This window comes from Megalopta genalis, unplaced genomic scaffold (genome assembly GCF_051020955.1).
Source record: "Megalopta genalis isolate 19385.01 unplaced genomic scaffold, iyMegGena1_principal scaffold0021, whole genome shotgun sequence".
Lineage (NCBI taxonomy): Eukaryota > Metazoa > Arthropoda > Insecta > Hymenoptera > Halictidae > Megalopta > Megalopta genalis.
The window spans coordinates 2,171,544-2,182,397 of NW_027476091.1; the positions used below are offsets into that span (position 1 = coordinate 2,171,544).

The 10,854-nt window shown below is 34.8% G+C and overlaps 1 long non-coding RNA gene across 1 annotated transcript; it reads right to left on the reverse strand.

Annotated features, from left to right (window-relative positions):
- Window positions 1-1,838: 1,838 nt before the first annotated feature.
- LOC143260828 (uncharacterized) lies at window positions 1,839-10,596 on the reverse strand. Its single transcript, XR_013035099.1, has 2 exons — window positions 10,314-10,596; window positions 1,839-5,546 (listed from the first exon to the last, which is right to left on the reverse strand). It is a non-coding gene; the product is annotated as an uncharacterized LOC143260828 (long non-coding RNA).
- Window positions 10,597-10,854: the final 258 nt, after the last annotated feature.

The window sequence follows — 10,854 nt, forward strand, 5'->3', positions numbered from 1 at the left end:
GGATCGATGCATAAGAATTCTAGCGCGACCATTATTTATTTTCCGTCGTTTCCCATGCAACGTTGTTCGTTAGGGCATTGCCATCGTACACTGTAACGAACATTCAGTTCTGCTTAGTTTTCAATATTCACAACGAAATAAATAGGCCCTCACACCGCGACCGTGGTTAGTTTTCATTTGTCATGAGTTAGCAGCTACTGTTACGTAGATACATATAGTTACGCTTGTAATTCTTCTCTGCTATTGTGCACGCGATTCACGTTACGCTTGTAATACTTTTGCGCTTGCAGCCTAGCTTCGCTACAACCGATTGCGCTTGCAAATTTCGATACAGCTTTGTAGCCATAAATTGATCGCTTAATCGTATCATTCATGACCTTCACGACACATCGTCACATTTCATCATTCTATTGTATATCATCTATAACCTCCTCTGTACGAATCTTATTGGTTAAAACATATTTAGCGTTATTACACCAGCGTTTTTTACCATACAGTCCACTATCCAATTCATCCTTCCAATCCTTCCTCCAATTCATCCTTCCCAACGAAAAGATACATTTGCAACATATTTGGAAATTTGAGAAGAATAATAAACTAGTAATTTTGGAAATTGTCGAACATTTAACTTATTTCTGCACTTTATGAGCCTTCCCGGGTACTACATATTTCCAAAACTTCATCCTCCGGTTACGTAAATACATACAACTGTGAGATGTAGATGGTTCATTCTATTATATAATATTTCACATAAAACATTATGATTCAGATTCTGATAATACTCTACATTGATGTTTAAACCCACGATTTAAAAAAGTGATGAAAAAAGTGATGTCAATTTTGCAGGTTGTCTTCGCTATAGTAAGCATGAAAGTAGTATAATAATACTTTACTATCCACACTTTAATTATGCATGATTCGTACTCAAGCCGCTATATGCACTATTCAGATTTGACGAGGAGATGACTATAAACAGTGCGGGCATGTTCGTCGCAAAAGTCTTCTCGTTAGCTTTAAACTATACGATAGTAGGAGTTATGAATTGTACATTAAAATTAATATAACAATTTGCGTTCAAATTTTTTCGAGCAAACTTATTATCATACATACAAATACACTGTATGTTACCGTGTTCGTTTGAACAGTTCAAACAGATATATGTATAATTCTTATAGTTCAATACTGTGCATAGTACAAACAGAATTAAGTCTTATTACGAATAATTTCTTTCACGAACCATAACTGAACGCGACATCGGGACAAAAATGTGTAAATTGTACATCCGATCGAAAAAATATAAAAACTCGTCTCGATGACTACATTGTGCAACATATGTCCAAAATGATCTATTGGAAACAAAAAATACTCCATAAATACTGCAGAATTCGTTTGAATTGATAGAATTAAGAATTAACTTTCCTACCTCGAGTATAATGATATAAGAAAATGATCACGTTTTCAGCTGGCATTTATGCATTACTATCCTATAAATGTAAGTTTCATAAATAACGCTAAATATTTATTAATAAAAATAAGATCAGATTAAATAAAACTAATTAAAACAAACACTATGTGGTATTACAACATAGTATAATATAAAGAGTATTTTCCCGAAACTACAGAGATTTAAATTATTATATTATCATTAAAAAGAATTTTTTCAGCTACTTTTAAAGTACACCTATGAGATGATTTATTATGTGTACAACATTATTTAAAATACCAAAATTATGAAATCCTTTTTCGAAAATCATCGGTTAGTGTAAACCAGTGTATTACAAAAGATGAATGGTAACATTCTCTATTATTCCGAAAATGTCTAGTCATATAAGTCAACATAATAAAAAACATGGAGAATACTTAGGCAATTATGCAAACTAATATTTTTGTAATTTCTATTGCGTGTTTCGTCCAAATTTTAATAGGAGTTTGTAGACAAATGTTTTATTTTATTTTCTTCTCATGGTTACTCTGGGGTTTTAATAATGTCAAGTAGAAAGTTGATTGAAGTCATAGAAAATGCTCACTGGAAGTGTGACATACGAAGAACATTCCTGACATATTTTTCATAGCTTATCTTTCACGTACTTTAAATTCGCTCAAGAATAATTATTCAGCCACAGGAAAAGAACGTCGAACATAACGTCGAAAACGTGGGAATTTAAGACAGCGTTAAATTCATTTAAGACATCCACAACCCACACTCTCGATGAGAGCCAAACGTCCAAATATCCAAATAACCAAATCGACGACCCAAGCATCTTTTGCAAACGCAATTCAATAGATGAAACTGTGATAACAGCGAAGCCAAGATTAGAAGAAACAATGATGCAAACACCACTCATCTACAATCTCCCAGGAGCCTCATCTACGCCATTACATCTACCAATAATCTCACCTGCCAAGATCAGTGAACCAAGTATAACTTAGTCTATACCTGATTGCGAATCTAAATCCCAGGAGAACAGCAGTTCAACTGATGGAGACGAACCAGATATTAGCCCAGTTTTGCCACAACCTACGAACACGAATAACATTGTCACACCAGCAGATGAAATTCGATGAAAATTAATAGGAGAAGCTTGCAGTAGATTAATCGCAGGTCACAAGGGTGTAACGGAAACCTTAAATCAATTAACCCTTTCGGTACTACCGCCGCCTATTGGCGGCATCCACGGAAAGTTATGTGGGCACTTTATGTGGGCACCGTGAACAGCACCAACGGAAAGTTATGTGGGTATGATTACTCTCTATAGTACACATTACTTTACTATTCTGTGTTTAAAATTCCCGGCTGTTCTAATCGTTCCATTATAATATATAATTAGTAACAGTCAACAGCGTGCCTTAATTATATATGTTTTATAATATATAGATAAGCTACGAAAAACAAATTGGAATGTTTGCTTATATCGTTAATTTTTTTAATGTATAACTTACAATTTGAATTTAGTTCCCTTCAGGATGAGTGTAAAACGCTTGAAAGGAGAACAATGAATAAAAGAAATCATTGATTCCAAAAGAGATTCTGATGAAGAAAATCAATATAATTTAGCATTTCGCAAAAGGAGGAACAATCGAGCACGTGTACTTAGCACCTCAGAATCTGAAGAAGCAGAAGAGCCTGAAGTACGAATTGATACTCCTTCTAGCATCAAATGGACATCAAAGAAGCTCAGTCCAAAAATTCATGATGTTACGCCACATCATTCGGGAGTAGTTGGGAACAATTTAAATCGTTCGTCGAGAATTTTGGATTACTTCAGACTACTTTTTTCTGAAGATTTAGTTAAATTTATTGTGGAAAAAACAAACAATTACTGGTGTCGACAGAAGGGTTCAGAAGGGATGGAAGTGGATGAATTATATTGTTTTATTGCTGCGTCGTTATTAATGACGCGAACCAAAAAGCTATCCTTAAATGAATATTGGTCTAAAGATAAGCTTCTCCGAAGCGATATATTCAGTCAAATTATGAGTAGAGATCGCTACTTTTCATTATTGAAAGTGTTGCATTTTACGGACATAGTCGGTCGCACTGCTGATCGTTTATACAAAATAAATGAAGTAGTGGAAATGCTACGAACATCTTTTTATCAATGCATTTCAGCCATACCAGCGGTTATGTATAGACGAAAGTCTACTCCTCTACAAAGGCCGTCTCTCATTTAAACAATATATTCCCCCGAAAAGGAGTAGGTTTGGTATAAAATCATTCCCACTTTGTGACTGCAAGACGGATTATATCCAAGATATAATCATTTATTGTGGGGCTAGTGCTACTGTAGCTACCGAATATCAATATATTGGAAAGCCAGGGAACTTTGTAATGTCGCTTTTGCAACCTTTTCTAAACAAAGGCCATTGGGTTGGCAACTAAGACTATTGTATTTATCTGGATAACTGGTTTTCCAGTCCCATATTGTTCAACCTACCCCACGAAAAAAGTACGAACGCTTGTGGCACTGTGCAAAGAAGACGGAAAGAGATGCTTAAAATAACTGATAAATTGAAAAAAGGAAAGGCAGTGTTCCGCTCATCTGAAAATCTGTTTGCAATGAAATGGTTTGATAGAAAGAAATTTTATATGCTTTTCACTATCCAAACCGCAGAATTTGCAGAAGTACCTAAGAAGTCAAGAAAAAATGAAATTGTTCTAAAGCCCAAAACGCATACTGCCTATATAAGCACACCACAAAAAAACAAATCCCAATGGCGAAATTTCACCTTCAGTTGATTAAGGAAATATTAGAAAAATAACACAAGAATCATGAATATCATCGGCTCACAGGGGGACATTTTCCTTCGTTATATCAGTCGGGGAAAAAAGATCGAAAACGAAGATGTGTTGTATGTACGGCTGGTGGTGTGAGACGTGAATCCAAGTATCAGTGCGAACAATGTAATGTGGGCTTGCGCGTTTCCCCTTGTTTCGAAAACTATCACACCAAGTTACACTATTAGTTTTGTCGTTGATTATATTTCACTATTAGTTTTATTATTTATTATGTTACACTATTAATTTTGTTATTTATTTTAATTTTGTAATATTGGACCATATTATTTATATCAATGCCATTTACTTTAATTAATGTACTGTAAAGAAAAAGATATGATTTTAAAACGTTAAGCGCGATGCCTGTTTTGTCTGTCCTTCCGTCTGATCCGCGAGATAAGATACCGTCGAAATCGGTTTTCTGCCGAGGATTGGTTTAGGTTACGACTAAGCAGTATAAACATTTTAGAAATGTTTTTCAAACACGTTAAATTCCGCGTCAGTCACCGATGTCGCGGTCCGAATGAAAAGTTTAGTGTCAATCACGCTCGAGATTTCTATGAATGCCGCAAAACATGTTTTCGCGGTTTACGCTGTCGGACAGTGCAACCACTCTTGCGAAAAACTTCCTCGTTCCACGAATGTATAACCGCGGCCAGGTCCTCCGTACCGAAAGGGTTAAAAGAAAAATATCACTGCCCCGAAATGAGAAAAGATTCACAAGAATTCATTCGTTCACTTATCAGAACAAAACCCGTCAACCCGTGATTATTACGGACACATCTCTGGAACCTTTTGACGAACTTGCCATCGACACATTTGGACTACTTCCAAAAACAATCAATGGAAATCGCTACATTTTAACTATGCGAGACAATTTAAAAAAGTATTGGTTAGCAGTTGCTTTATCAGATATTAAAGCCATGATAATAGCTGACGCGTCCGCGAGTCATTTCATTGCAATACGTGAGACACCAAAATCCATTTCGATAGATGAAAACACTAGTTTCTTGGGAAACTAATGCTACATGTTGCCGAGATGGATCGTTAAAAAGGAGCCATATATTGTATTAACAGAACATCTAAAACAATACATCGAGTCATATGAAGAATGGGACCTCTACTTACCATTTGCCATGATTTCATATAAATACCTCCGTCCACGAAGCTACGAATTTCACACCCCACGAATTAATCTTCGGGAATTACGATAAGTGAGCTAATCCGACATAACTTATGGTGGAGTAATACGTCCATGTGTAAAAAGAACCTGAAACAAGTAAATTCGATCCATGTTACATCGGGCCATACGAGATAGTAGATGTCGGATATAAATAATGCAATTTTAAAAACAGATGCGACCGGACACCTAATCGCGAAACATCAGGATAAATTAAAACACTCCTTCGTCTTCGATAGTTCGTCCGACACAAATTAAAAATTGGAATCACTTTCAGGATGAAGTAAATCCCGCTGATTATCCAGAGGTGCACGAGGATCTCTTAATATGCCAATGTATAAGGAAAATGCAACTCGTGTTTGAAGCTGAAGAATACAAATTGTGTGAAAAATGTTGGTCTCGAGTGGCAGCAGAAGAAAGAGAATTATTTCCTGAAGGCTGCTGGCATACCATCGCAGGAAACCACAGAAGTGAGGCAGATTGTCATTGTGAAGGATATGGTTCTGTAATCCTGGAAACATCAAACGCTAGTCGATGCCGAGAATGCATCGAAGAATACATATTTCGAAATGTAACTGGAGACATTACAGTAATTAAAAAATGGCAAGGCCATTGATGTGGTTACTCAGTGGTAGCATCATGACCGTTGACAGCAACACACGCACATATATACTGCAAATAATTAATTTATACAAGCAGGAGAGTCATCGGATGAGAGCATTAATACTTTTGAAGAAATACTTCAATGTAGCAAGGAAAAAAATGTAGACCTTATATTTCATTGTGGAGATTTATTTCACGATGCGAAACCAACAACTTCTGATGAATTAAAATGTATGGAATTGTTAAATAAATACTGTATGGGTCCCAGGTTAGCAAGATATGATAATATCAATATAAGATGGTATTTGAAGTACGACAAATATTAATGATTGTTTTTTCATCAGAGCAATTAACATCCAATTTTTGAGCGAGCCAGAATTAACATTCCCACACTGTACTTTTAAAACTGTAAATTTTTAGGATCCAAATTTTAATATTGACATGCTAATATTTTCCATTCACGGGAAAAATGACCATCCAAGTAAGAAATATAATATCAATAGTTTAAGTACAGTGATTTTTCAACATTGATTCAGCCATTAGTAATTATAATCAAAATTATAGGTTGTGGAATAAATGGGCCAAATGGACTTGTTGTCTGTGTCTGGTTTCATAAATTATTTTGGAAAATGGACAGCCACCCCTAAAATGATCATTCCTCCACTGATGATAAAAATGGGTAATACCCATGTTGCAATTTTTGGTTTAAGCTGCATGAACGATGATAAATTAATACGGATGTTGAACGATTTTAAGGTGAACTTATGAGATCCATATATGTATTGAGAGGTCTTTCCATTTTTTTTTATTGCAAATGATTTTCATTCATAGGTGAAATGCTTTAATTTGTTTGTTTTACATAAAAAACGTGCACCATGTCTTAAACGTGGATATACTTCGGAAGCCCACCTTCCCTCTTTTGTTGACTTTGTCGTGTGGGGAGGGGAACAGGAATGTTGTATCACACACGTGTTTAACTCTAAAAGACAATACTACATTTCTCAAACAGGTATATTTTTAGATTTATTTATTAATTATGATGCATGAAAAATAAGAAACTACTGCTTAAGAAACGCACTTACAGATTGCGATTTCTTTATGCGAAGGCGAATCAAAGGCCAAACACATTGTCATACTTAGCGTAAACGGTAATAAGTTTAAGTTGAAGAAATTGAAATTAAAAACCGTTAGACCATTTGTGTTTGACACTCTGGTCCTTAATGATACAAATATAAAAAGTAACAATGATAGATTGCTATCAGAATCAGTTTTTAATATCGTCGACCGACGCATAGAAAATGAATTGATTCCTAGTACCGCGGAACAATTGTCAAATCATCCGAAGCAACCGGTCTTGCCGTATATTCGATTGAAAGTAATTTACTTGAAAGATAAAGAACGGTTCGATTCGACCAGGTAAGATTCTATTAGTATATTAACGAATACAAGTAATAAATGGAAATAAATAATATGTGTATTTTAGATTGGCACAGAAATATTGTGATAAAGTTGCTAATTCTCACGAATTAATTGTATTCTGTAAAACAAGAAGTTCCGGTAAGTACTCCAGGATACGACTGACATTATGAGCTATACTGAGGTAAACAAAAATTGCGATATTCTACAAGATGCTCGAAGGTAAAATTTGTGTTTGGTTTTTTAATTAGGAGAATTAAGGTTTTGTGGAAACCACATACAAGCAAAACTAAAAGGACACCAGTTTGGTTGAAAATAAAAACCTATGAACAATACTAACAGTGAATGATCTAAATAAAGCATTAGGTAAATTTGTTAACAAAAATAACACTAACGCTTTTAATAACCTACAGAGGTCAAGCATATACAATGTAATATTTCAAAATATTGATTTGCCATTATAAGCTCGATTGTATTGTTACAATTAATTCTTTACATATAGTCGTGAAATAAAAGAACTTGTGCTATGTTTGGAAACTACTGAAACAACTGCAGATATTGGAAATATCAGGAAAGAAATTAAAAATTATTGTGATAAGAGAAAGGAGGAAGCACAAAAAGAAAAGACAGAAGTATATGTATACTTGCAAACAAACTCATTTAAAAATGATAATATACTATCAGATTTGACAGATTGGATAATCGCATGCTATTTTATAGATGCAAACATTATTTGCTAATAGACCGGTAAAACCCTTCAATAATGACGAGATAATAGTTATTGTCAGTAGTAGTAACGATGAAGAAGAAGCGGAAAAAACAGATAAAGCTAATGGCAGTGGAGCATGTAACAAAAGCAAAGAAACCGATAAAAGTAATGAAAATCATAAAAGTTCTGTTGGTATAACATCTGAGAGGTAATTTACTTCAACTCAAAAACAGACAACAGCGCAGGTACATCATCGAACTCTATTAAACGATTCACAGTTTATATGCATAGGTCTTTGATTTACTATTAACCATGACATTTTATCATTTGTTACAGGATGAAGCATTGGGCGGTGATGTAATAAAGAAAATAAATTGAGGGAAGCCTAATAAAATACGGTTCCTACGCAATTTCGATTCCAATTTAGATTAGTTTGTCCAGGTCCGAATCCTTGTTTATACACTACTTGTAAAACATTATATTAAACAAATACTTTTCATTAAATCTTGAAATATTTGATAATATATAATATATATTATATATAATTCGGACATTCAAGTTGCAACAAAAAAAAATACATACTATAAACAAATCTTAAAATCGTATAAAATAGAGATTTAAAAACGACATCAATCTTAAATAAATACTAATGATAGAACAACTAGTACAAGAACTAGTAAAACACCGTTTATCTGGACTGTGTTTATCCAACATAGTAACCCGTTACCAACAATTGGATGTCAGGAACGATGCTCCTCTTATCCAACTCCAGTCTACGCGACATACCCATTATACAACACACTGTTTTTGTTTCTTAGTTAGAAATTCTAGCATAGTCTTCCTGCATAGAATGTAAGATAAGTAACGATTTAATTCAGTTACTTGTATCTATGTGATTCGTCCAGAAACTATATTCTCATTACGTCTTCACACAAATCAAACGAAAAGAGAAAAAGAGTGGTGCTTTGTATTGAAGAAAAATTTGAAATTAATAGACGCTTCAGAAACAATTAATCTCTTGTCTCGTAAATATAACATTGGTAGATTTACTGTATATATCATAAAAAAATTATAAAGATAACATATTAAAATGCAAAGAAGATGATGCAGCAAACACGAATAGAGGAATAAAAATGAATAACAGCTTCTAAAAGTCGGTGAAAGTAATTCATCTTTGCATGAAAGATCAGATAGCGAACAAACCGTAATCACAAAGTTATATATATAATGTTGCAAGGTGCATTTCACACTGCGTAGAGTGCGATGTAGAAAATGTGATTAAAAATGATGGAAATGATAAAGGATTTCATATTCTTAACGACAATAAAATAATATCTCAAGTTATAGAGGATCAATCTGAAGTGAATGTATAATCAGGTACGCTATACAGTATGTTATACAATACTTACATTAAACAACTTAAGAAACAGTTTCAGATATCTAGAAATAAAGAAATAAATACAAGACATGCCCATAAAGCGACATTTTATTAGAAAATAAGCTTACATATTGCAAAGAAAATATATTAGGAATTGTAGATCTCGATAAGTTACATGCATGCCGAAAATTTCATCGAAATCAGTTAACGCAAGGTCATAGTTACGAGCATTAAACAAATTTTAAAACAGCAACTTTCTCACAATTATTGGACAGAAATATTAAAAATCAGGACAAAACTGCGATTTTTGCGATCTTTAATTGTTTACCGCTTATACCAAAGTCAACCGATTCCGCTGAAATTTTCAACATGCATATAAATTACCGAGATCTATGAAATGCATTTCTTAAATCTTCGTTATATATATTTCGTCATATATTATTTTCTTTAATCATTCTAAGCAATAACAAAATTCAAGTTGTTCAGTCCAGTTCTAAGCAAGTTATGGCGTTTTAAAAGTTGTCCGAATATTAATATAAATAAATATGGCCGCGACGCCATATATCCGCAAGAACCGATTGCCCACGTGGAAGACACGTGCTTCCAGTTTCGCAAGCTTTCTCAAGACGCCATATGCGTAACGCACGTGGCGTGTAATAATTCGCACTGGCGAATAATTAGCCGAGCCGAGAGAAGGTGTCCGAGCCATCGAAATGTAAATGAAGAAATTCGTACTGATAATGAGACTTACCGAAAAACCGATCAGAAATTCCCAGTTACGAATGCGGATCCTGGCCGGTCACTAGTCTTGACATATCTTTGGAACGGTCGCTGCCAGTTGTTGCCAGCACTGTCCTTTATTATTTCGCCTGCTGCCCTATGGTCTTTAGCGGCTATCTTCCTTCATTTCGTATGAATTAATCTCGGCTCGAATTGTCACAGTTATACTTATTTCTTCCAAACACCCAACGCTACGGTCTACGCGACAAAGATCCTCGTTCTCGGCAGATCGCTTCTTCAGCTAGAAACGAGGCATTCCCCACTCCCCAGATTCACGGCTCGGCACGACGCACAAACCCTACGCGCACTCGCCGTTGCTCAGGGCCGGCACCATTCGACTCAGCCCACGCTCCGAGCGTCCTAGATCTCGCGGCTGTGTATTCAGTGACTGTAGAGAATACCGCAACATGTTACAATTTCAAGAAATTTCAGTTTATGCAAATACGATAAGCTCAATAAATGGAAAACCAAGAAAGGAATTGGTGGCCAGAACTTTAAATGACAAACATCTC